Source organism: Pongo pygmaeus, chromosome 5, assembly GCF_028885625.2.
Source record: "Pongo pygmaeus isolate AG05252 chromosome 5, NHGRI_mPonPyg2-v2.0_pri, whole genome shotgun sequence".
Taxonomy (NCBI): domain Eukaryota; kingdom Metazoa; phylum Chordata; class Mammalia; order Primates; family Hominidae; genus Pongo; species Pongo pygmaeus.
Window position 1 is genome coordinate 122,792,080 of NC_072378.2, and position 25,326 is coordinate 122,817,405.

The following is a 25,326-nucleotide window of genomic DNA, read 5'->3' on the forward strand; positions in this document are numbered from 1 at the left end:
TATGAGTCCCAAAACTGAAGAATTTGGAGTCCGATGTTCAAGGACAGGAAGCATCCAGCATGGGAGAAAGATGTAGGCTGGGAGGCTAGGCCTGTCGCTTCTTTTCAGATTTTTCTGCCTGCTTTATATTTGCTGGCAGCTGATTAGATTGTGGCCACCAGATTAAGGGTGGATCTGCCTTTCCCAGCCCACTGACTCAACTGTTAATCTCTTGGCAACACCCTCACAGACACACCCAGGATCAATAGTTTGTATCCTTCAATCCAATAAGTTGCCACTCAGTATTAACTATCACAGACTGAGAAGAAACCACCTGAGGGAGCATAGGGAACAACAAGAAAAGGGCACAAAGAGCTGGGATTAGTTCTTGTTCCTTGCAGCAAAAGTGGAAAACCTCGTAATTCAAGAGACATCAGATAGAGTATTCAAAAAGTCATTACCTCAGAAAAGGGGCAAAATAAGCCCTAGATAAATTACTTCTTTCTAATACTACCTCACAAAACTTAATAGACAGACTCAGACAGATAAAGTCATTTCAGGTAACATAACTATGACCAAGACCAACATTAAGGAATACTAATAGAAAAACAAAAATATCTATCACCCACCATAAATGATAAAATCATGATGTCTGGAATCTAATAAAACATGAGTAGGCATGCAGGGAAGCAGGAAATATGACCCATAATGAAGAGAAAAAAGCAATCAATAGTAACAAACTCCAAATTGACACAGATAATAGAATTAATAGATGAGGACATTATGAAAGTTATAGTAACTATATCTCATATGCTCATGAAAATTGAGGAAAGATTGAGCATGTTAAATAGAGATATGGAAGATATGGAAAAAAACAGATCATCAAATTTCTTGAGATAATGAATGCATTGTATAAACTAACAATAGTTTAAATATGACAGAGTACAAAAAAAGTCAGTGAACTGTAAGGCATAGCAATAGAACTATGAAAAATAAAACACAGAAAGAGAAAGGGCCCCAAATTATGAACAGGGCATTAATGATCTGTGGGACAACTTCAAGTAGCCCAAGCACATGTGGAATTAGAGTCACCAAAGGAGATGGGGAGAAGGAATAATTATATGAAGAAATGAGTGAAATGTTTCCAACCCAAGAAGGTCAATGGGCCTCAAGTTTGTCAAGAAAATTATATCAAGGATATAATAATAAAATGACTTAAAATTATTAATAAAGAAAAAAAAACCTTAAAAGAAATTAGAGAAAAAGAGTTTGTACATGGCACAAAGTTAAGCAACTTTTTTAAAGTATTGGGAAAATAACCTCTCACACTAGAATTCTGTATCAATATCTTCCTTACTACTCAAGAAAAGGGATCTCCATCAAGTACTACTGACCCTTGAACAACACAGATTTGAACTGCGTGGGTCCACTTATCTGTAGAGTTTCTTCCACCTCTACCACCTCTGAGACGTCAAGACCAACCCCTCCTCTTCCTCTTCCTCCTGCTCAGCCTAATCAACATGAAGACGATGAGGATGAAGACCTTTACAATGATGGATTTCCACTTAATACATACTATATATATATTATCTCTTCCTTATGACTTTCTTACTAACATTTTCTTTTGTCTGGCTTACTTTATCAGTATATAGTACATATAACATACAAAATGGTGTTAATCAACTGTTTGTGTTATCAATAAGGCTTCTGGACAACAGTAGCTATTAGTAGTTTTGTTCTGGAGGAGTCAAAAGTTATATGAGGATTTTCAACAGGCGAGGGTTCAGTGCCCTTAACCCAGTATTGTTTAAGGGTCACCTGTAGTTTGGAATCAATTAGGAAAGCATGGAGTCCTCCCTTTTCTTTCCTTCCAAGCTTTTCCCTTCCTTTCCCTTCATTTTTTTTTTTTTTTATAAATACAGGTTGGGAAAAAGATTTATCTTATGCGTATCTATTAACTGGTAGTCCTGAAGTCTGGTTGTAAAGGAAGATATTTACTCCTAGGAATCATAGCAGTGCTTCAACTCAAACCACTGGAAGTTATTCTCAGACATTATTATCTCCCTAAGATTCTTTTCTGTGATGTAAATTACTCTGCTTCACCTTCCTACGGCTGAACCCAAATAGTGTTTCACAAGAAGCTACTGATAGGGCCAGTGTGGCTTGAAAACCACTTAGGACTCATAGAAGAAGCTCAAGTGGTTGAGAATGGGAAGATGAAAAAGATGCAGAAAGGAGACAGGCTTTGTTTTCTCTAAAATTTTGTCTATAGAGCTGCAGCTAATGAGAATCATAAGATGCATCTTAGCCTTGGTGTTCTGAGAAATGTTGATGCCAGAGATTGTATTTCAACTGTTAAGATGCTTTAAGGAATACAACTTTGGTTGCTATTTACTTTGGATTAATGAGCTAATGTTAATTTTTATAGCTTTTCTAATTCCAGTAGAGTATAAGGGTAATTCCTTACAAAAAAAGACAAAAAACAAACTAACAAAAAATCCCGTATCCATAGGGTAAGTTGGCCAGGCGTGGTGGCACACGCTTGTAATCCCAGCACTTTGAGAGGCCGAGGCCGGCGGATTGTTTGAGGCCAGGAGTTCGAGACCAGCCTGGCCAATGTGGCCAAATGCCGTCTCCCCTAAAAATACAAAAAAACAAGCAAAAAACAAACAAACAAACAAACAAACAAAAAACAAAAAAATTAGCCGGGTGTGGTGGTGCACACCTGTAGTCCCAGCTACTCGAGAGGCTGAGACAGGAGAATTGCCTGAACCCAGGAGGCGGAGGTTGCAGCGAGCTGAGATCGCACCACGGCACTCCAGCCTGGGTGACAGGGCAAGACTGCGTCTCAAAAAAAAAAAAAAAAAAAAAAAAATAGGATTACGTTTACATTTTAGGTTCCTAAGCAAATTTTTAAAAGAGGCTAACTTTTAAGTCCAATTCCCCAGGAACATCTCAAAAGCTTCTCTTTTTTATTTTTTTATTTTTTATTTTTTGAGACGGAGTCTCGCTCTGTCACCCAGGCTGGAGTACAGTGGCGTGATATCAGCTCACTGCAAGCCCCGCCTCCTGGGTTCATGCCATTCTCCTGCCTCAGCCTCCCGAGTAGCTGGGACTATAGGCGCCCACCACCGCGCCCAGCTAATTTTTTTTTGTATTTTTAGTAGAGACGGGATTTCACCGTGGTCTCGATCTCTTGACCTCGTGATCCGCCCGCCTCAGGCTCTCAAAGTGCTAGGATTACAGGCGTGAACCACCGCGCCCGGCCAGCTTCTCTTTTTTAAAAGACTCCATTCACCCCAACTCTGAACAGTGATACAGGAGCTATGGTTAAATTAGAGTTTATCTAAATTAAAAAGACCTAATTCATTTTATAAGACAACTTAACATTCATTATATTTATCTATAGTTATTGAGTAATTTGGGATCATAATAAATAATATCTAATATCAATAACATAAATGTCATAAAGGTGCTACTTACTGGAGTTCTGGTAAAATGTATATTTTCCAATTTAATAAGAGAAGGCATGAGAGACATCAGGATTTCCCATGTTAGAAGTTGTGAATTCACTTTTTAATTTATGATGAGCATCTAACCTTAGATCTAACCCAATCTTAGATTTTATGAATCTGTGCACAGAAGAAATTCACAAAAAGTATATTGAAAAATTTTGAAAGACATTTCTTTTTTTCTTTTTTTTGAGACAGAGTCTCACTCTGTTGCTTAGGCTAGAGTACAGTGGTGCTATCTCAACTCACTGCAACCTCCACCTCCCGAGTTCAAACGATTCTCCTGCCTCAGACTCTCCCGAGTAGCTGGAATTATAGGTACGTGCTACCACGCCCGGCTAATTTATGTATTTTTAGTAGAGATGGGGTTTTGCCACGTTGGCCAGGCAGGTCTTGAACTGGTGGCCTCAAGTGTTCCGCCCACCTTGGCCTCCCAAAGTGCTGGGATTACAGGCATGAACAACCACTCCTGGCTTTCAACTACATTTTTTACAGGTATTAGTACAAATAAAGCTTATTTGGGCAAATAACTTACCACATACTTATGAGTCACAAAAATATCTTTGGTAAGTTGTGATTTCTTTAATTATTTTTGGTGTTTTGCTATGTGTTAAGGTCATCCTGTTGAATGGAGGAGAGAGTTGGGAGAATGGTTAGTGTGTGTGTGTATTTATGGTCAAATAAAAAGGTGCACATTAGCTTATTTACATATTTATACAAAAATATTTATTAGATGCCCACTCTGTGCCAAACACAGATGCTGCAGCATTAAATGGTTAGTTGGTTAGGGTTAGCAATTCATTTATTGGTCCTGAAACATTCAGAGTTGTCTCATTTACTTGAAGAAGTTAGAAAATACCAATTTTGGAATAGAAGAATCTCATGCTGACAATGATAGTAGAATTAGACAATATACATGAAAAGTTTTAAGAGCATGTCAAAAACTTAAGAGAATAATATTTTTCTTTTAAAATTGCCATACTCCCCAAACACATGGAGGAAAGTCTATAAGATTGGATGGCAACTTGGCACATTTGAATGAATTGATCAGAAATGGAGAAAAATTCCTCAATAAGTTTCCCAAAGTAGAAGATTTGTGGACAGGAATTTCAAGAAATTAAGTGACACTGCTTAAGAGCAGAAGGTAATGAAAACAAATACATCCCCTTGCACCAATTATGAAAATTAGAAAAAAAGAGGTCACGTGGAGTGTCAAGTTGATGAGTTTATTTGGAAAGCAGGATTTGTGCTGGGAAGTGATAAGAATTAGTTAGTTGGAGGTGGATGGGTAAAGTGTTCTAAATATTGGGCTTAATTTCGATTTAATAAGGAGGCCAATTCAGAGACTTAAAGAAATTTAGAGCAGGATAATCCCTTAGCTCTTCATCTTCCCTTCAGTCATAAGAAAACTAATTTTACTCAGATTATGCAGCCTTGAGTGGCATTGCCAGTTGGGATTAGAATCCAACATTTTCTGTTTTCCGTGTTCTTTTCATATGCCCTGCTACTCTGCAAAACAATGTCCCATTGATCAGGAGCGGGGAGAGACACATGACTACAATGGTAATAAAGGAATACTTTGTTAGGAAATTTCTATTTTAAATACTGAAAAGAAATCAGTCTCTTTCCCATCCTTCTGCTTCTTACTTTATAGACTCTGATCTTTTAAAGGACAGTTGTGCCCCCAACTGTTTCATTGTCCAACTTCTCCCTTGGTGAATGTGGGTCTGTAGCACCCTTTCTGCTGTACAAAAGGAGCAGGGTCACTAACTAGTAGCACAGTCTGTGCCCCTTGTGCCCTAGGCCACTCTGTCACCCAAGCTTGGTTGCAGGGCAACATCCTTACTGGCCTTTCAAAGATGGATGCTCCTGTAATCTGTTCCAAACCTCGGCTTAGTTATGCTGCTGCCCCTGCCGCAATTTGGAATTCTCTCACATCATCACTCTGCAAATAATGGATGGAAGCTTTGGTGGAACTTATAGTTCCTGGTCTTTGGTGGAATTTATGGTTCCTGTCCTGGAGCAGAAAGAAGAAAAGGCCAGAGAGTGTTGTGTTTTTAAAGAGAGTTCCACTTGTCTCTGGCAGCTACTTGAATATTTCTCAGAGTGTCTGTCAGCTGGAGGAAAAGGATAGGGTAGCACTGATTTCGACATTTCCTTCTTCCCTCTCTAAGGATTTTAAAAATTTTCCTTTACAAGGTACGGCTTGGGAAACTAGCCCAGCCTCTCCCACAGGTGAACAAGGTCACTACTCTAGTCCTTCTGAATCTTATATTTTTAGAAAAGAATGAGATATGGTCATCCTGTAGACTCTCCCTTAACACCAAGGAACCACACACGTCCTCTGGAATGGAGAGTGGGCGAATCCTCCCCTCCCCTCCAAGAGGAGGAGTGGAGAATCCAACTTCCTCCCACACTTCTCACTGTCCCAGGTACATGACTTCTCAGTGGTTTTTGTCCCCAAGGCAGATAGCTACTCTCAGGGGTGTAAAGACTCTGGGCAGCTCTAATCTTCTGATTTTCATATGTATTAAATGTCACAGTTTGAAAGCTTTAGAAACATTGATAAGGTTCATATTATTGTAGGTATCTTTGCCAAATAGACCTGAAGAGCTATCATGCCAGTGTCATCCAGCCTTGCTATTCCTCTGGCCTCCATAGACTTGGCTACAGTGGACTGAATGGTGGTCTCTAAAAAGATATGTCCATGACCTAACCTCTGGTACCTGTGAATTTGACTTTACTTGGAAAAAGGATCTTCGAAGATGCAATTAAAGTAAGGATCTCCAGGGGAGATCATCCTGGATGAACTGGGTGGATGCAAATCCAATGACAAGTGTCCTTGTAAGAAGAGGGGAATACCAATGCCAACAGTAGAGAAGAAACATAGGGAAGATGTGAAGATGGAGGCAGAGACTGGAGTTATGTAGCTATAAGCTAAAGACAATCAAGGATTGCCTGTGGCCATTAAAAGCTAGAAGAGGGCTGGGCGCAGTGGCCCACGCCTGTAATCCCAGCACTTTGGGAGGCTGAGGCAGGTGGATCACCTGAGGTCAGGAGTCCAAGACAAGCCTGGCTAACATGGTGAAACCCCGTCTCTGCAAAAATGCAAAAATTAGCAGGGTGTGGTGGCATGTGCCTGTAATCCATGCTACTCGGGAGGCTGAGGCAGGAGAATCGCTTGAACCCAGGAGGCAGAGGTTGCAGTGAGCAGAGATCGCGCCATTGCACTCCAGCCTGGGTGACAGAGCAAGACTCTGTCTCAAAAAAAAAAAAAAAAAGCTAGAAGAGACAAAAGAGGGTTCTCCCCTGAGTCTTCACAGGAAGTGATACCCTGCCAACACTTTGACTTCAGACTTCTGGCTTCCAGAATTGTGAGAGAATAAATTCCTTCTGGTGTAGGTCACCAAATTTGTGGTAATTTTTAATGGCAACCCTAAAAAAAACTAATCCACTAGCATATAAAAACATGGAGTGGGATGATGGTAACTACTGTCCACTTCTTCTGCCCAGGTGTCAGCCAGCCTGGCCCTAAAGAGATGTGAAAACTAGATCTCACTTGAAACCTTGCAGCCACATCCTGCTCCCTGCATCTCTTGGTCTCCCCTCAAAATACAAACTTCTGCATTTAGTCTTTCCCAAACTTTAATACCTAGAAGGTAAATACTGATTCTTGCTTCACCCATGCAAGAATTTCTCCTTCCTTCCACACAGCATTGGTTACATAATTTGCCGGGCTCAATGAAAGATGAAAATGCAAGTCCCCTTGGTAAAAAAAAAAAATTATTAAATATTTCAAGGCAGGGACAGGAGAGCATTAAACATTGCACAGGACCTTCTTAAAAGTAGATCCTGAGCAAGGCACGTGGCTTATGCTTGAAATCCAAACACTGTGGAAGGCCAACACAGGTGGATTGCTTGAGCTCAGGAGTTCGAGGCCAGCCTGGCCAACATAGCAAAACCCCCTCTCTACAAAAAACAAAACAAAAAAAACAAAAAACCCTACAAAAGTTAGCCAGGTGTGGTGATGTGTGCCCGTAGTCTCAGCTATTCTGGAGGCTAAGGTGGGAGGATTGCTTGAGCCTGGGGGGCCAAGTCTGGAGTGAGCCAAGATTGGGCCACTGCACTCCAGCCTGGGTGAGAGAGTCAGACTCTGTCTCAAAAACAAACAACACGTAGATCCCTGCTCAACATGGGTCATAGACCCATGAAGCCAGCCCTACCTCCCACCTCTTAACTACTCTGACCTTGGAGAATCCTCATTTAATATTGAAAAATACCACCAACCTCATAAACTATTTACACAGTGCTTTTCTCCATTTTCTGGCCTTAAGTGGAAATAAGCTTTCTTCTAAGAATTATTTCCCCTAGATGTCCTTTTGATATAGACTGTTCATTGTTTCACATTCTAGGGTCACAGGGGCAGTGTTGGGATCCTTCTAGCTCCCCAGTATTACTTCTGAAGTCTTAATTGTCTCTTTTACCAGTCCTTGATCCACTTAGGCTTTTCCTCCCTGGATATGCACCTTCTGCCCCAACTTTGCATAGTCATCCTCTCAGTTCTGGATCAGTCCACTACATTCACGGAAGTGTTTGTTATTAGCCTCACTCCTTTGTTTATTCTGGTGTTACTGTTGGTGGCTTCAATGTCCATATAGTTTCTTCAATACCTTAGTCCCTAATGTCTTGATCTTCATTCTATGTTAGCCAACCCCACCCTTAGCTCCTCCTAAACTACCTATCTTTGTACTTCTAAAACTTCAAAGAAAACGATCCCATTTCCTGACTACAATTTATCTTCCTATCTCTCTCATTTGATGTGGATTTGTAGTTCTTGGACTCTTCCTTCTTCCCCCCTCTTTGTCCTCACTTATTTTCCTATTTATTCTTGTTAACCTTAAAACCCTCTCTTAAAAATAGTATCCAAGCTTGCTCCTTGTTTTCATCACATTACTTGGCACAATCACAAAGTTGGATTAAACTTTCTGCATTTAAAGTCATGTATTTGACAACAAATTCACAATTCACATGATTGTGTGGAATTACTGCTACCACCAATTCTTGGACTCAAAAACTCCTCCTTGCACTTATGGTCAGGTCGTGTCTAGCATTCCCAAAAGCAGCTACTGCAAACCTTTCCGCATCTTCTCCTTACTTTCCTAGTAGAAACCCAAAAGCAGCTACTGCAAACCTTTCCGCATCTTCTCCTTACTTTCCTAGTAGAAATGAGAGGCCATCAAAAATCTTAAATCTAAATACACAAAAGCATTCTATAAATAGTGTTCTTATAAGTCATTATTTGGTCTTAAGTGTGGAAACAAGGTTAATATTTATTCATTTCAAAACTGCCTGTGGAGTACCTACTTTGTGAAGGTACTATTCTAGGTGTTGAGGATATGGCCTTCATGGGCCATACATTCCAGTGGTTCTGATGATTTCATATGTAGGTTAAAAGCTTAGCAGTGAGGTCTAGTGGTTTTCTCACATTGATCCCAAAATACAGATTTTACAAAGCAAAATTTTCAAGTATACAAAATACACTTGCAGGATCATAAAAATCCAATCATGATACCATAATTCATAAGTTCAAACATTTTAGTATCACTCTCTGTCATAGTACCTCTAAAATAAATAAACATTAGAATAATTTGCCCTAGATAATAAAAATATATGTTATTATATAATATAATAATAACAGGCCTTAGAAGTATGCCAGATAATAAGTTTTAAAGTTACACTAATGATATAAATAACTCTCAATCTCTTTGATTAATGCTTGTGTAACCACACAAGTAACTATATTTTTATTAGGCGGGTGCAGAAGCAACTGCAGTTTTTGCCAGTACTTTTTTGCAATTACTTTTGCACTAACCTAATACAAAACAAAATGTGCCTATATCACAATTTAGAAAAATCACAAGCTTTATTAACAGAGTACAATTTAAGGAAGTCAATCAATCCTGAAGGCAGAAAGACCTAAGTTCAAAACTGATTTGGAATCTTCTCAGCTATTTAGCCTTGTTCAAAGTATCTAACCTTGCTGAACCTCAGTTTACTATCTGAAAATAGAGAAAATTATTACTATATTGTGGAGGTATGAATATTGAATAATTTAAAGAGCTTGATTGTACTACCATTAGCACACACTGAATAAAATATTAGTCTGATTATATTTTCATATTTCCATATTTAGGCTTTTGCCTAAAAAGGGAATTTGGAAGTGGTCATTGGCAGGTGTCATAGGCTTTGGGTGGCAAGTCAGAGCATAGTATGAATGAGCAAATTACTAAAGACTAGAGATAAGAAAAGACTTTGAGTACCAATTAAGAGTTTCAAGAGACCAGAGGAGATTTTAAGACTTCAGTGAGAAACCACTTTCTCAGGAAGCAGAGAAATTAATTTTATCAGCAGTATCGTCGTCCATGTAATATGGCTTTTAAAAAGCGCAGTGAGACCTTAGTAGTAACGACTTTATTTTTCTTAGTGAGAACCTGAAAGTGAAACTTGATATACATTATTTTCTGCTTTTATTGCACAAAAAGTTGTTTCCATTGCATATTGCTTCCTAATCTGTTAAAATAATCTGTTAACAAACTCGAAGACCCAGATTCGGGGCGTAGATAAGAAGCCTGTGTACCTTCCTACCTTCTCCAAACAGCCAACATTAGATCAAAGGGCAACCTTAATGACACCTGGAGCACAAACCCTGCTCAGGGCGCGTACAACCGGAGGGACAGAAAACAACGATGCGACGTCGGAAAGCAGGAAGGGAATTGAAATTCCCGCAGTCACGTCACAGAAATCTTGGCAGAACCTCATCATCGCCCAAGGGAACTGGGAGTGGCGGGAGGGGAGGACGCGGGTTGTGTGACGATCAACGATAATTAGTTGGTGGTTAACGCACAAGTAGGATAAAAGAGCTCGCCCCAGGCTGCCAGCAGAAAAAAGCCACCGTGGCACGTGCCCCGGGGAGTGCTGCGGTGGCCCGGTTTGCACGGAGAGCGGGACACCGCCTGGGGAGCCGCGCTCGTAGCCTGGGGGCGGGACTCGGCGGCCGCTCCCTCCGCCCCCGAGTAGCTGCCACCGCCTGGCTGCGCCCCAGCCCAGTAGCTCAGACGCGGCCGCATCCCGGTGGACTGTAGAGGCGGCAGCGAGCTAGAGCCCGAGTCGCAGCTCCGGGCCGCAGAGCGCTGGGCGACGGCGAGCGCCAGGGCACCGGCAGGGCGGGCAGCTGCGCGCGGCTGGTACGTACCTGGTGGAGCGGGCGCGTAAGTGGGTGTCCCTGTGCGAGGAGGGAGGCGTGGGACTTGGGAAGTCGGGGGAGACTGATCCAGGGAAGATGTGGTAAGTGCAACTTTCCTATTTTCTGCCCTGCTGGCACAAGTATGGGGAGAGTTCGAAGCAGATGCCTCTTTTGCTTGGGCGACCCGACCCATCGTTTAACTCACAAGCCACGGTACTTAGAGAGTGAAAAGGACGCTCACGCCAACAGGCGTGACGTGGGAAGTCTGTCACCTGCCTTTTGCCCACTCTGCCCTGCAGGTGGTCATTGATGACCTCCTGCCACAAGTCGCTGAGTCCTTCGGCTCTCGCGCCAGCAATGTCAAGTCTTTCCCCTGGGCGGTGCTTAGCAAGCCCCGGGTAGTCGCGAGCGGCCGCGGGGTTAGCAGAGACCCGAGTACTAACTCGCTCGGCCAGCGTCCGGCTGTGTGGCTTTAGCCAAGTCACCTCACTTCACTGGCCTCCGTCCATTCTTTGGATAAAATATGGAGGTGGGTAGACCGAGTAAACTCAAGGGTCGCCCGTAGCTATTGGATTTTCCCTGCTCTTAGGACCCCGGCAGGCCGCGGGGAGGGACACGAGTGCCAGGTGGTCGCGGGGCTGAGGGAGCGGAGGGCCTAGGTTCCGGTTGGTGCTGATGCTAGTGCTGCTCAGCCCCTTGGGGAAATTCCTGAAGGCGCATTCCGGAGCCAAATGACCCTGCCTTGCAGCAGGTTCCTTCTAAGGGAGCTGAGAGGACCAGGTCAGACCGGTCTTCGTAGAGCTCCTCCGGGGAACGCAGCCAACGGAACTCGGGTCCTTTAGAAAAGTGTATGCGTGAACTAGGCATGTGGGAAGCACTAAAACAAACAACAAACAAACAACAAAACACCCTGCAGGTGGTAGTGTTATTAGCTGGAGTCTGTGCAGGACTGGAAAGTGGAGATTTGAGGCGAATGACCACTTAAACGTTCACCTAGAAAAAAAATTAAAAAAAACCTCTTTTATCAGTGGTTTGCATACTGAAAGGTATTGGATAAGAAATATTGCGAGTATTGCATTTCTCTTCGTATACAGATAGATTTCAAAATTCATCCGTCCACTTTATCTCTTCACAAGATGCCTTCCTTCTTACTGACATTGCCACACATTCAAAAAAAATCCTCCTGGGATTTAATATTTAGAAAGCTCAGCATTTGGATTATTAAAATGAGAATTGATGACCATAATGCTCACGGAAAATGGGGTAGGTTATGGATCAAGGTTGGTTAAATCAGCAGTTTATAAATTTGTTTCCTGTTAGTGTGCCGGGTGCTGGTCAATGCCCCCCTAGTGACACTATCTCAAGAGATCATTTGTTAACACGGTGTTTTGGAAGTTCCAAAGATTCGATTTTGAAGGAAAGTATAGCTTTGGAAAGGAAGTCTTTTGGAAAACGTTTTTAGTAATGGACTTCTCAATCTTATCTTTACCACAACTCTCTTCAATAAAATATCAAAGACTAATGGACCACATTATGCAGAATATTTTAAAATGTGTCAAATTTCATTTTTGTTAAAGAGTTTTTCCTCCTTTTTAGTCGATTGCAAACATATGGTTTAGATCAATGATAGATCAATTTAATTTTCCTCACAGTTCTTACAATTATTTAAATTCTTATGCAGTTTGCATTACAACATTTTTTTACAACTTTATTGAGATATAATTTATATATTATAAAGTTCACCCTTTAAGGGTGAATAATATTTAAAAATTATATTTCAGTGAGTTTTAGAAAATTTCTTAATTTTCTAAAAGTTGTAAAACTTTTACCATATCTGATTTTAGAACATTCCAAAATTGTAAAACCATTACCATATCTGGTTTTAGAACAGTTTACTCACTTGGTAAGATTCCTCATGTCCATTATGTCTTTGTTCCCACTCCCATCCCCAGGCAACCATTAATCTACTTTCAGTCTCTATAGATGTGCCTTTTCTGAACATTTTATATAAATGGAATGATATACTATATGGTCTTTTGTTTATGGCTTCTCTTACTTAGCATAATGTTTTTGGGGTTCAACTATGTTGTGGCATGTATCAGTATTTCATTTCTTCTTATTGCTGAATAGTTTTCCATTGTATGGGTATACCACATTTTGTCAGTTTACTAGTGGATGGACATTTGGGTTGTTTCCAATATGGGAATATTATGAATCATGCTGCTGAGAACATTTGCATTCAAGTGTTTGTGAGTACCCGTTTTCATTTCTCTTGGGTAGATGCTTAACAGTGAAATTGGTGGGTTGTATGACAAACTTGTGTCTAACTTTTAAAGAACACTGTAGAGTAATTTTTGTAGAAGATATATATATAAAAATGTAAAAAATTCTGGAAAAATAAATGTTTCTTACTGGATCATATATGATGCTATATGTATGTAGTGAGAGGCTTGGGAGAGGAACCATTACTTCTCTTCAAATTTAGAGCTGAGGTACAGCAAACACTTTTGAAAAAAATGTCGCAATATTTCTCAGAAATGAGCTATTTCTTGCCTAATGTTTTTTAATGCTAAATGAGCATGAATCAGGCTTAATCAAGACTAAATTTTCATTAATGTCAATTGAAAATGAGAAAGAATGCAGTTTGAAAATTGTATTTTAAGTGTTGAGACTCAGCCAGCTCTGAATGGCTTGGCAGTAAATTCGGTGGTTTTCCGTTTCTTCAATGCAAAGTTTTAATTGAGTTAGAAAAAACAAAATTATTCTTTTCTCAACATCAAAAATAAACTATATGTCTTGTGAACTATATGTCTTGTGATAAGCATTGTTAATCATGATTCCATATAATTATTTTAAATAATAATTAAGCATATTCTATTAGTAGATTTAGGGATCTAAGGCCCAAGAGTAAGTGATTTACATATACAAAAATCACATGTTAGGCCAGGGCTCTGGTTTTCCTGTTTTAAAACTTCCCCCATTAGTACATGTTCCTCTAAATCCTGTTAGTTTCGGACATTTTCATATGTTATATGTACTTTAAAAAAGTCATTACCAGGTAGTGACATTACATGGAAAGAATCTAGGTTAAGCACTTGAACATCCCCATAAAATCAAAGATGGTTATTATTTTTTTATTTTTATTAGAAGTACAACTGGTTTTGGCCCTGCATGGTGGCTCATGCCTGTAATCCCAGCACTTTGGGAGGCTGGGGTGGGCGGATCACAAGGTCAAGAGGTAGAGACCATCCTGGCGAACATGGTGAAACCCCTTCTCTCTAAAAATACAGAAATTAGCTGTGTGTGGTGGTGCACACCTGTAGTCCCAGCTACTTGGGAGGCTGAGGTAGGAGAATTGCTTGAACCCAGGAGGCGGAGGTTGCAGTGAGCTGAGATCGTGCCACTGCACTCCAGCCTGGTGACAGAGTGAGACTCCGTCAAAAAAAAAAAAAAAAAAGAATTACAGCTGATTTTGAGAAATCAAATGGATATCCTACTTTTTACTGAAGTGAGGTACACTTTTTATTCTAGCTGTCAAATGGCAAATAGCAGTATTATGTGCCCAGAGCAGAGTGGATTTGTGTTCTTCAGTCACTCCTAGTTGTAAAAATGTGACATTGCCCCAGAGTTGGGTGCTTGGTTGGAGAAGAGAGTTCAGAGATGTTTAGATAAAAATAAAACAATTTAGATTTGCATAATTTCCTGAACGGGAAGAGGTATTCTCACCTAGAGTCCTGGATCTGTTAGAAATAGGATTTCTCAGATTGGAAAGAGAGCCAAGGAAATGGAGATTCTTTAAGACAATGTGGTCTGCAGCCAAGATAGTTTTAATGTAATTGAAGAAGCAGCAACAGAAGCATCTACAGACAATATGAATGGAGCTGAATGCCTTCCTATACCTCCCAGACTCTCCGTTCCTGCAGTCTCTGCTTTCTTCTAAGCACTCTTATCGGCTATGCTGTTGAAAGTATTCTCATCCCCATGGGGGTGTGGAAGTAAGCATCCCCATGGGGGTGTGGGAGTAAGTAAACTGTGGGCTTTCTTTTTTTTTGAATAAAGTAAAGGGAGAACTGAAGTCCAGTGTGATAGCTTCAGGAATAAAACCATGGAAGACAGGAAATATTAGGTAGTCTTCTCAAGTATGCTTATATTTTAATGGTCACAAAATAATTTACATCTAGATTAAATTTTATAGATTGAGCTAATACATCTCAGAAGAAGAAAACACCATTCTTAAAATTCTTAAAATCATAAAATCTTAAAATCAGTGTGTGTGTATGTGTATGTGCATGTGTGTGTAAAGAGGGCTTACAACTCATGCAATTACATTAGTGTATTACATTAGTTTATTTTATATTTTAAAATGAGAATAAATACCTCTACCATGGAGCTTCTGGAGCCAGGTATAATATTAAATTTTAAAATGCTGAAATAAGCCCTACTTTTCTGACTTTTCCCAAAAAGGCCTTGAAATTTAATGAAAAGCCAGATTATAGGTATGGTGGATTTTGTTACACTCCAAGGGTTTGCAAAAAGTCTATCAAGCCAAAATTTATAAACGCCAGGACTTCCACAGAAACCACTCTTCTTTTCAGTTCCATCATCCTTGAAGAAGGGTGTCTATGTTAATTCTGTGTATTGTAGTGAAGTAGCAGAACTTTTCACAGTAGTGAAAAGAAAAAAAATAATTTTAAAATATGTCTTTCTAACATGCCATGAAGCTGTGCATGTGTATATACTGTTGTAATCCTGAGGAGGTTTCATTTGAAGGCTACTGGAAGGACTGCTGTAGTAGGCCAAGCAAGAGATGCTGAATGAGTCAGGGCAGCAGAATTAGGGATGAGGAAAAGTATTCAGATTCTAGAAATATTAGGAGATGAAAATAATTGAGTTTGATGGTAGTTGAGATATGAAGTTAAGAAGACATGAGAATGAAGAGTGCCTCTCAGATTCTTAGCTTGAAGTGAGAGCTGGCACAATTTACAAACATGCAGATTTAAGAATGGGGCAACTTCATGGGTGTACTGAGTTGGATAATGTCTCCCCAAAATTCACATCCTTCCTAGAATCTCAGGATGTGACCTTATTTGGAAATAGGATCACTACATATGCAATTAGTTAGGATGAGGTCATACTTGAGTAAGGTAGGCTCTTAACCCAATATGACTGGTTTCCTTATAAGAAGAGGCAAGAGACACAAAGAGAAAGACACATAGAAGGTAGACAACATGACAATGCTGGGAGAGATTGAAGTTATGAAACTGTAAACCAAGGGATGCCAATGTTTGCTGGCAACCACTAGAAGCTAAGAGAGAGGCATAAAACAGATTTCCCCTCTGATTCCACAAAAATGAACCAACCCTACTGACAGTTGATTGGATTGCTGCCATTCTGAACTGTGTGAAAATAAATTTCTGTTGTGTTAAGTCACTCAGTTTGTGGTAATTTGTTACAGCAGCTCTATCAAACTAATACAGTGGGTGTGAGTAAAAGATACATTGGGGTGCAGATATCCAAGAAGCTGTTGTATAACAATCTCAGAAGATGCAGATTGAGTTGACATTGGCACGCAGTAGGTAAATATAATGATGAGATCTCCTATGGGAATCACATGGAATCAGAAGGAAAATGGGAGAAAAATTAATTCTGGGAAATGAGTTCCAGTCAGAGCCCAAGAGGAGAAGCTGGAAAGGGCATTGTCATAGCAACAAAGGTATGTAGAGCTTCAAAATGTGTGGCATGATGAACAAGTCATAGACATAAGAGGACATGGTAGGAGAAGCATTGAAGGGACTTTTGTTTTGACAAGTAGAAAGTAAGAGTAATTTCTTTATGATTGGAAGGTTGAAGCCAGATTGTGCTGCGTGAGAAGGAAATGGAAAGTAAGGAGATAGGATCAGCAGTGTCCAGTAGTCTTCCCAGGATTATAGGTGGAAGATGGAGGAGAAAGTTGGGTATGCAGGGAATCATGACACAGTGTCCAATGAATTTTTGTTTAATATTTAAAGGAAAGCCTTTGTCCTGTCTTTAGGAGTCATTAGTGTGGGAGAGGCTGTTAAGTATAGAAAAGATAATTTATGGAGCTGCTTTCCAATAAAGGGGATTGGGTTAAGGACAAAAGTGGTAGGCCTTGAATGTACAATGTTTTCTATAACCCTTATCATAGCATCCAGCTTTCCTAAATTACCACATTACCAGTTTTGGAACATATAATTTTGTTGGTCCTGAAAAACAGCTAATTTTCAAATGCTTCAAGTCTCTGCTTTTATCATTCACCTGCTCATTTTTTCTCTTTGTGTTGAAACTTTGTTATATGTTTTGCTACCTCCCCCTTGACCCAATGTCTCCTTTGTATTCTTCCTTCAAAAGCATTCCATCATGCTATGTGGAACAACTGTTCAATAATAATAAATTAATCTATATTATTAACTTCCACCTTTTCCCTTAGCCCCGAAGCTTGACTCTCCCCTGGGTATCTTACTTCCCCTTAAGCCCTTTCTATTGGAAACTGTTTATTATTTTCAATTTTATAATCTCAGAGTAGTCGAGGGGGGCACATTCCCTTCATGCCCCCATATGCCACCTGTACAATATTTTTCCACCCTCTTATACTCACTCCCGCTCCTTTGAGCACTCTGGCTATACCATCCTCTACCATTTCTCATTTCTATCATCAATGCTGAGGGTTTAGCACCTGAACAAACACCTCCTTTTCTGAACACTCTAGTAATTGGTGTACAGTCATCTTCTCCCATCCTTCTTCTGTCCTAAATCTGGTGCCTTCCTATGCACATCCAATATCCTGACCTCTCACTTACCATGTGGTCGTGTGTGTTTTTGGAATTCCCAAATGTATTCCAAAGAGAACCTAGTTAAAGAAGCACAGACTCAGAAGTACATAGAACCGAAAAGCTCATTATAGACTAAGAATTCTCTCTTGGTTTCTTAACACAGATAGGTTAATAATTCAGCTTTCCATTGATCAGAATTTGTGTTGCTTGGTTTAACTTAGACAATCGTTTACTGCTAGTATCAAAATATTTGAGAATATAGTTGCATAAGCATATGTGTAGAATCAAGAAATTCCACAAAAGGGATGAAAGTGGTTATACATGTCTAGCTTCTGAGGCGGTGAGGTAAGAGGTTGAGTGGCTTTGTGACACTATGCCCGGCTGCTGCATTCATGGACTTTTGTGCCTTGTTTGCACGTGTTCCTATTTAATTTTTTAATTAGTATGTTGAGGGAGGCAGATGTTGAGTAAATGCTGTTTTGTAAATTTTTAATTAGGATTTTTAAAAATTGAAATACCTTTTTTTGATTTTTGTTTAGCTCTAAATTTTTTTGTTTTATATTATTTTCCCTATTTTAGTTGCACCAAAGATTTCTGCATTAACTACTTCAAGATTTGCTTATCTGAATGAAAAGTTATCTTCCCTGAGACCAGATTCAGACCAACTTTTGAAGATTTACTTACCTGACCATGTAGTTCCCTTGAGTTTCTTGTTATTATGATTATAATAAAAGGAGTACAAGCAATCTGGTCATTTTAGCCTACTACCGGATGGATTAGATCACTGCGGGATATTGGCTTATTTACCCCACAATGACTCATCACAGTTTAGGAGGAAGAAGACCAGCTTAGAGGTCAGGAGATTTACTTTTTTAGTTTTTGGTTAATTACTTTACTACCTGTCTCTAATATTATAGGTTAATGGCTTCTGGGGGGATTAATGAGATTAAAAACGGAGAGATGCCCAGTCCTCATTTATTTTACAATTTTGCCTAGGAGTACCGTTCCCTAATCTTAATAAATTATAGTATAAATTCCTCCTTGATGCTAAGGAATATGCCAGGTCTGAGGAGATCAGGTTGAACAGAACAAGATTCTAGCCCTTCAAGAGCACAGGATTAGTGTTGGATAGGTAAATAACTGCAAACACGGTGTGATGAAAGCCACCATAGCAGTATGAATCAAGTATAGACATGTCCAGAGGTGGTTATAAGTAATCCTAATATCAGGAATGGTTTCTCTGTAGAGGTGATGCTATTGTTAGATCTTGAAAGATAACCACTAGTTTTCCAGGTAAAGGGGAAAGTGTTCTAGGAAGAGGAAAGGGACTTAAAGTGCAGCATATGTTTAGGGAACTATAGTTAATTCAACATAATAGAAAGTGCACACTAAGGGACAGTGACAGGAGATGTAGCTGGAAATTTGATAGGAAATAGATTTAGAAGTGCTTTGCCTATTATGCTAAATAGCTTGGACTTGATTGAACGTTTCAAATTACAGGAAAAATGGAATCTTATTTGTATAGTGGTGTACTGGCTGAAAGCCCATGTCCCTCAGAGCACATGTCTCTTCCTCCATTACAGAGAAGTAAAGGATATTAGAGGAAATATGGGGAGGGCTGGACTCAAGTTCTGAGTGGGTAAATTTTTAGATGGATTGACTGGGTGGTTGCCTTCTAAGAAGTAAGTCACATATGGATTAAAGAAGCATGACTAATTTAGATTTGTTGAATTTGAGTTAGGGTGTGTGGAACTAAGGAGAAGTCAAGACTAAAGATATAAAGTGTGGGTTTAACTGTAGATAATTGAAGCCCCTTCCTAGAAATTGCTGTACTTACACATGAGTTATGTGTTAAAATATTTTAGGAATAAGTTTGCCATAAGAATCATGTGATTTAACTCTTAAATTATGTTTTCCCCATTTTTTTGTGTTAGCACAAACTCGGTAAATAGCAAAATTCTATAAAATTATGGAAGCTTTTAAAGTCATAATTTAAAAGGAACAGCCTTCTTCATTTTTTTTTGGTAAATACTTAGACTATTTTTGCCAAAGATTTTAGTTCCGATGCTTCAGTTTTTCTGACAGCTACTCCAAAGATTCAAGGATAGAGTTTAAATGAAGGATACATTCAAGGGTATCCTTTAGGTAGGAACTAGATCTGCTCTGATTTTTATTTAGCTATCATTGGGGAACATTCCAAAAAGTGTGTGTGTAGATTATGTAACCAGTCACTTAGGGCCCCTGACCCCTTGTTAACCTGGCCCTCTTGAGAGACAGTGAGCTGGGGGTGCACTGGGAACAGCTGGGTCAGACGCAGCCCTGTTGCTTAGCAGTCCCCATGGATCAGTCATAAGGGGTTGTTGCTGAGCAACCAATGCTCTAGTGGTGCTTCATCCCCTATGGCATTTTGCAGTAGTGGGGGCTCACCCCCACCGGAGAAGTAGTACAGTCTGGCAGGGTGCCAAACATCCCCCAGAGGCATGAGGATTCTTAGTAAGTATTTGACCTTAGAATCAGAGAAGATAACTTATGTTCTCTGAACGTGCAAGTGATTTATGGAATTATTGATGTAGATTTAATTAAACATGAACTTGGGGCAGGGCAGGTAGTTCTGGCAGCTAGAGTTCTCATTTCAAATACTTTGATTTCAGTTTCTTTCTTCTTGAGGCTTATTTGCAAGGTGAGTTTTCTGGGTCAATGCAAAGTAATTTTTTATGCTGCATGGAATACGTAACTTTCCAATTAGCATTATTAAGCCAGAGCAAACATTTATGTTTGAGAAAACCCGCCAAGCAAATTCTTACTTTGGTCATGTGGGCCTGGATGTCAGAGTATTCGATTTAATATCGATAAAAGAATTTTCCACTAATATTTGAGATATTCTTTGAATTTTCTTTCTGTATAGAAAGGTCAGAAAATAACAATTCACGAGGACCACGTCTTATTTTATTTTTAATATTTAACGCAGCACATAAATTACTCTTTAGGAGAGTTGACAAAAAGTTGAAACTAATTAGCTCTTGTAAGGAAGGCTGAGTTCTGCCAGTGTTGAGCAATGGGTTCTTCTTAAGATCCAGGTACATATTTTAAAGATCAAGACATAACATCATCAGTATGTTGAAGTAATGCACAGTTGCATCAAAGGCTAAAATGTGGAGTAGAGAAATGTGCCTTGTCAGATTTGAGAAGTAATGTTGCCAGCTCTTTCCCTCCCACCACTTTTTTATTCAGTACTTCTGGCCTTGGGCTGTAACTGTTTGCCTACTGATTCAAAGGGTGAGGAGGCACGGCTTTGTTCTGTATACAAAAGGGAAGCCTCTTTGTTGGCTTTGAGATCTGTACTCTCTGTAGGATCTACATTATTTAAAAAAATACTTAAAAACTTGAAAATTTCCCTCAAGCCTTGCACCCAGATACTTTACACGCATACATATATACAAATATGTTGAAGATCATTCAATTCAAGTTATTTCTAAGGTATTACCTAAATAGTAATAGAACAATTAAGTTTTTTTCTAAGATATCATACTTAAACCTACTTTTAAGAGTGATTTTTTTTACTGTTTCTATCATATATTTCATTGGCAGGAGCAATCCGTTTATCTTTCTTGTGTAAGAGTACTAATAAATCTAAAACATATTAAACACAATATGTGCCAGGCATTATTCTTTGTGACAAGAATTCAGTACGTCCTTTAAACCTCCTAACAACTCTATGTGATAAATACTATTATTATAGATATTTTTACTTATAGGGAAGCCTAGACTGTTCCAGAAAGTTTAAGTAACTTGGCCAAGTGTACACAGTAAAGATTTATAATCATTAAGTCTGTCTTCAGAATCCATGTTCTCAAACTTGACAATATATTGTAAGTACCAAATTATTTCATGAAGGCAACTTAATCAAAATCCAAAGCAAACATGTTTCTAAGTTATAATGGTATGACGAAAGAATGCAAGAGATTGAATATTACAAAATCATTTAGGTAACAAGTTTTGTTTATTTTATTCTTTGGGCCATAGTCCATAGCAGGAAACCTTTTTGATCAAGCTTCTTTATATCCATCACATCCTATGAACATGAAACATAAATTCAGGGGGCATATTAGCACTCTTGTTTTTCTCCAGTATAAGATGTGAAGACATATTGTCTTTGATATGAGATATAAAGGAAGAGGAAGTCCTTAAAACTTAAAAGAAAACTTAGAGGTAATGAATACGTCTATGAACTGCTTTTGAGTCAGTTCTCCAAAAACATTCATGTTTCTTAGAGCTTTGAGATATAAAAATATTAAGTATCAAGGAATGGTCATTTAATCATAAGAGAAAAATCATATAGAGGAGAAAATATATATAAAAGCCAGGTCAAAAGTCCAAGAATATTGTGAGGCACCATGATGTGTAGTGGATTAATTGTGGGCTTTAGAGTTGAACAGAGCTGAGTTTGAATCCCAGCTCTGGGACTTACTAGCTTTGTGATCTTAGGGATGCATCTCACTATCTTTAAGCTTTGCAAAAGGTCCACTCTGTGATAGACTAATTGCAATGATTAAGTGGACTAAAATGCAAGGTGTCTGCTAAGGTTCATGATACAGAACAGGTGTTTGTTAAATGTCAAAATCCCTTTATCTCCTTTTCCTCCTAACAGTAGCAAAGTAAAAAGAGGTTTATCCTGGGGACCTGAAGTGTGAAAGGAGTTTCACAGTGGAATTAATGGGTTAAAGTTCGTCAACATTTTTAAGACTTTGAGTCAACTTTACCAAACTACTATGTAAAAGCAGTTGCACAATGCAGATGTTACTTTTTTAATTAAGAAAACCTGATTTTACCTTGCCTATTAAAAAAGTTTATGGTTTTGAATTGAATCTAAGAAGACAATTAGATGAGATGTTTAACTACTTGTATAAACTGATACCTGAAAGATGAATATATCTCTAATTCTTAGTCATTTGTATCAGTTCCTTTTTATTCATTCTTCACCTACTGAGGCTTTTACTACTTGAATAAAAAATTTCAGATAAATTGGATTTTGGTCATTTCTGTATATTTTAAAATCAACTAGTCTAGTTCTAACCCTCCTTTCCACAAAAGTGGGTCTGTGTTTCCTCCATTGTATCTACCACATGGTAGATAAAAAGATTTGCCCATGAATGTATAAAGCAGGTTATTTGCAATTTTATGTAAATTAAAAAGCTGTGGGGCCTGGCTTGGTGGCTCACGCCTTTAATCCCAGGACTTTGGTAAACCAAGTCAGGAGAATCGATTGAACCCGAGAGGCGGAGGTTGCAGTGAGCTGAGATTGCCCCACTGCACTCCAGCCTGGGCAATAGAGAAAGACTCTGTCTCCAAAAATAATAATAATAATAATTAACTTTTTTTAAAAAGCTATGAAAATGTAGCAATTGCCAAGGTTAGTTTAAAAACTGTCACAGTTGTAGAAATCAAGCATATATAATACGGAAAGAAATAGACTACAGATTAGATTGGCCAGCTTCAGTGGCTCATACCTGTAATCCTAGCACTTTGGGAGGCCTAGGCAGGTGCTTAGCTTGAGCCCAGGAGTTTGAGACCAGCCTGGGCAACATGGACAAATTCCATCTCTACAAAAAATACAACAATTAGTCAGGTGTGGTGGCATGCACCTGTAATTCCAGCTACTCAGGAGGCTGAGATGGGAGGATCACTTGAGCCCAGAAGGTCAAGCCTGCAGTGAGCCAGGATTGCATCACTGCACTTCAGCCTGGGTGACAGAGAGAGATCCAATTTCAAAAAGATAGATAGATAGATAGATAGATAGATAGATAGATAGATAGAGATTAGAAGTCAATGAAATGAAAAATTAATAGTAGGTAAATAAGATAAGTTGAATAGAATAATGCTAATTTTGTTGTGAACACTTACTAATCAATATGCTTTAGCGGTTCATATTTTCACAACTGTATAAATTCATCCTTTTTGAACTTTATGGAGCAAAAGTGAGTGTAAAACACATTTGCAAATATTCTTTAAAGTTATTATTTACCTTTTGCTAATACGAGTAAAGATTTATGAATTTCCATTCAATGATCACTTATTGAATACCTACAGTATATTATCCTAAGTCCTGCAGATAGTTGAATAAAACATTGCCATTCAAGATGTTCACACGCTCTGGGGAAGACTATCAAACACAGCTGTAACAGAAAGCATCAGAGAGTCATGAGAAGAATGATTTTGGGACAGAGATTATGATTAATACCAATCTGGAACAATCCCTAAAGCTTCACAGAAGAGGCAGCATTTGAGTTGGGCCATTAAGGATGGCCCACAGCCTTCCAGGAAGAACAAAAGGAAATGTGCATTCTGGACAGATGAAGCAGAATGTTTTTTGTGTGGTCTATTTGTGTTAATCTTTTGCTATTTATTGCTAGCCCTGTGTGGCCAAGGGATCCAAACAACCACATTTTATCACAAGTTGTACAAGTTCTCATACAAAGGAAGCACTCAGTAAATATTGTTTTTTAGTATATGAATGAATGAATGAATGAACACACAGATCCTTCTTAATATGGGGTGATAACTTTCAAATAAAAATTATACCACATTGAGAGTTGTTTTTCTTTACCTGATAACAGCTGTGCAATCCAAAGGACAATTTGAATTTTCTAAACTCTGAGTAACAATCATCTCGGCTGGGCGCGGTGGCTCATGCCTGTAATCCCCAGCACTTTGGGAGGCCGAGGCGGGCGGATCACGAGCTCAGGAGATCGAGACCATCTTGGTTAACACGGTGAAACCCTGTCTCTACTAAAAATACAAAAAAAAAAATTAGCTGGGCGTGCTGGCGGGCGCCTGTAGTCCCAGCTACTCTGGAGACTGAGGCAGGAGAAGAGCGTGAACCCGGGAGGCGGAGCTTGCAGTGAGCCGAGATTGTGCCTACTGCACTCCAGCCTGGGCGACAGAGTGAGACTCCGTCTCAAAAAAAAAAAGAAAAAAAAAAATCATCTCACCAAATTTTAACTCCTGTGGGTTTTAGTCTTAGCACTCTGCTCTTCTCTTTCTATAATTAATTTCTACACTTTTGTTGCCTTGTTTAAATGCACGAGTTCAAATGTATCACTTCATAAGTTACTCCCTGATTTACTCCCCTGGATTTGATCAATTGATTGTATTTACTGTTAATATTGTTTCCCATCTGCCTATTGGATAAGCTCTTCTTGGTTGAATCACACTCACTGAATACCTGAATGTCTTAATTAGAACTCATCGTGTTCCTTCCAACTTTTCTTGCCAATTCTTCCTTTTCTGGATAATTCCTGGGGTATATCTGACTCTTTTTTCTCCCTACCCAAATCAACAATCAACCCTGGCATAAATTCTTTTGACATCTTTCACATTTGTCAGCTTTTAGTCACAAACTAAAACACTTGGCTTGTTACCCCAAATGGCCTTCATTCATTTTTCTTCAGTCTTACAGACAGCTAATTGTTCTACATCCTTTCTTGACTTAACATAGACACTTTCATGGTCATCCCTTATTTACTGATAAAGAAAACTTCTTTTTATAAAATATCATTAATTTCTTTCTGATTAGAAAAGAACATGATTTAATTTATAAAATACATAAAATAGGGAAAATAAATAAGTTAACTCATACAAGATTTTAACTGTATATCATCTTACAGAAAACATTCATATTTTGTTATGTATGGGATTAACATATATACTTTTAAAAAACAAAATTGTGATTCTATTGTATGTCGAGTCTATCCAGTTCCTTCATTTAACATTTATGAAACATTTGCCATGTCTTATGATTACA

The 25,326-nt window shown here is 38.9% G+C and overlaps 1 protein-coding gene across 3 annotated transcripts in view; it reads left to right on the forward strand.

The window, feature by feature from the left end:
- The window catches only part of PKIB (cAMP-dependent protein kinase inhibitor beta), a 236,063-nt gene that overhangs the window by 112,323 nt on the left and 98,414 nt on the right, over positions 1–25,326 (forward strand). Inside the window, exon 1 of one of the 3 annotated variants that reach the window (XM_054492925.2) lies at positions 10,556–10,735. The exons of 1 other annotated variant lie outside the window; for it this stretch is intronic. The gene's annotated coding sequence lies outside the window, so the exon portion shown is untranslated. Of the gene's footprint in view, positions 1–10,555; positions 10,736–19,897; positions 20,019–25,326 lie in introns of those variants that run through there. One more of the 3 variants, XM_054492924.2, reaches the window with a different exon arrangement.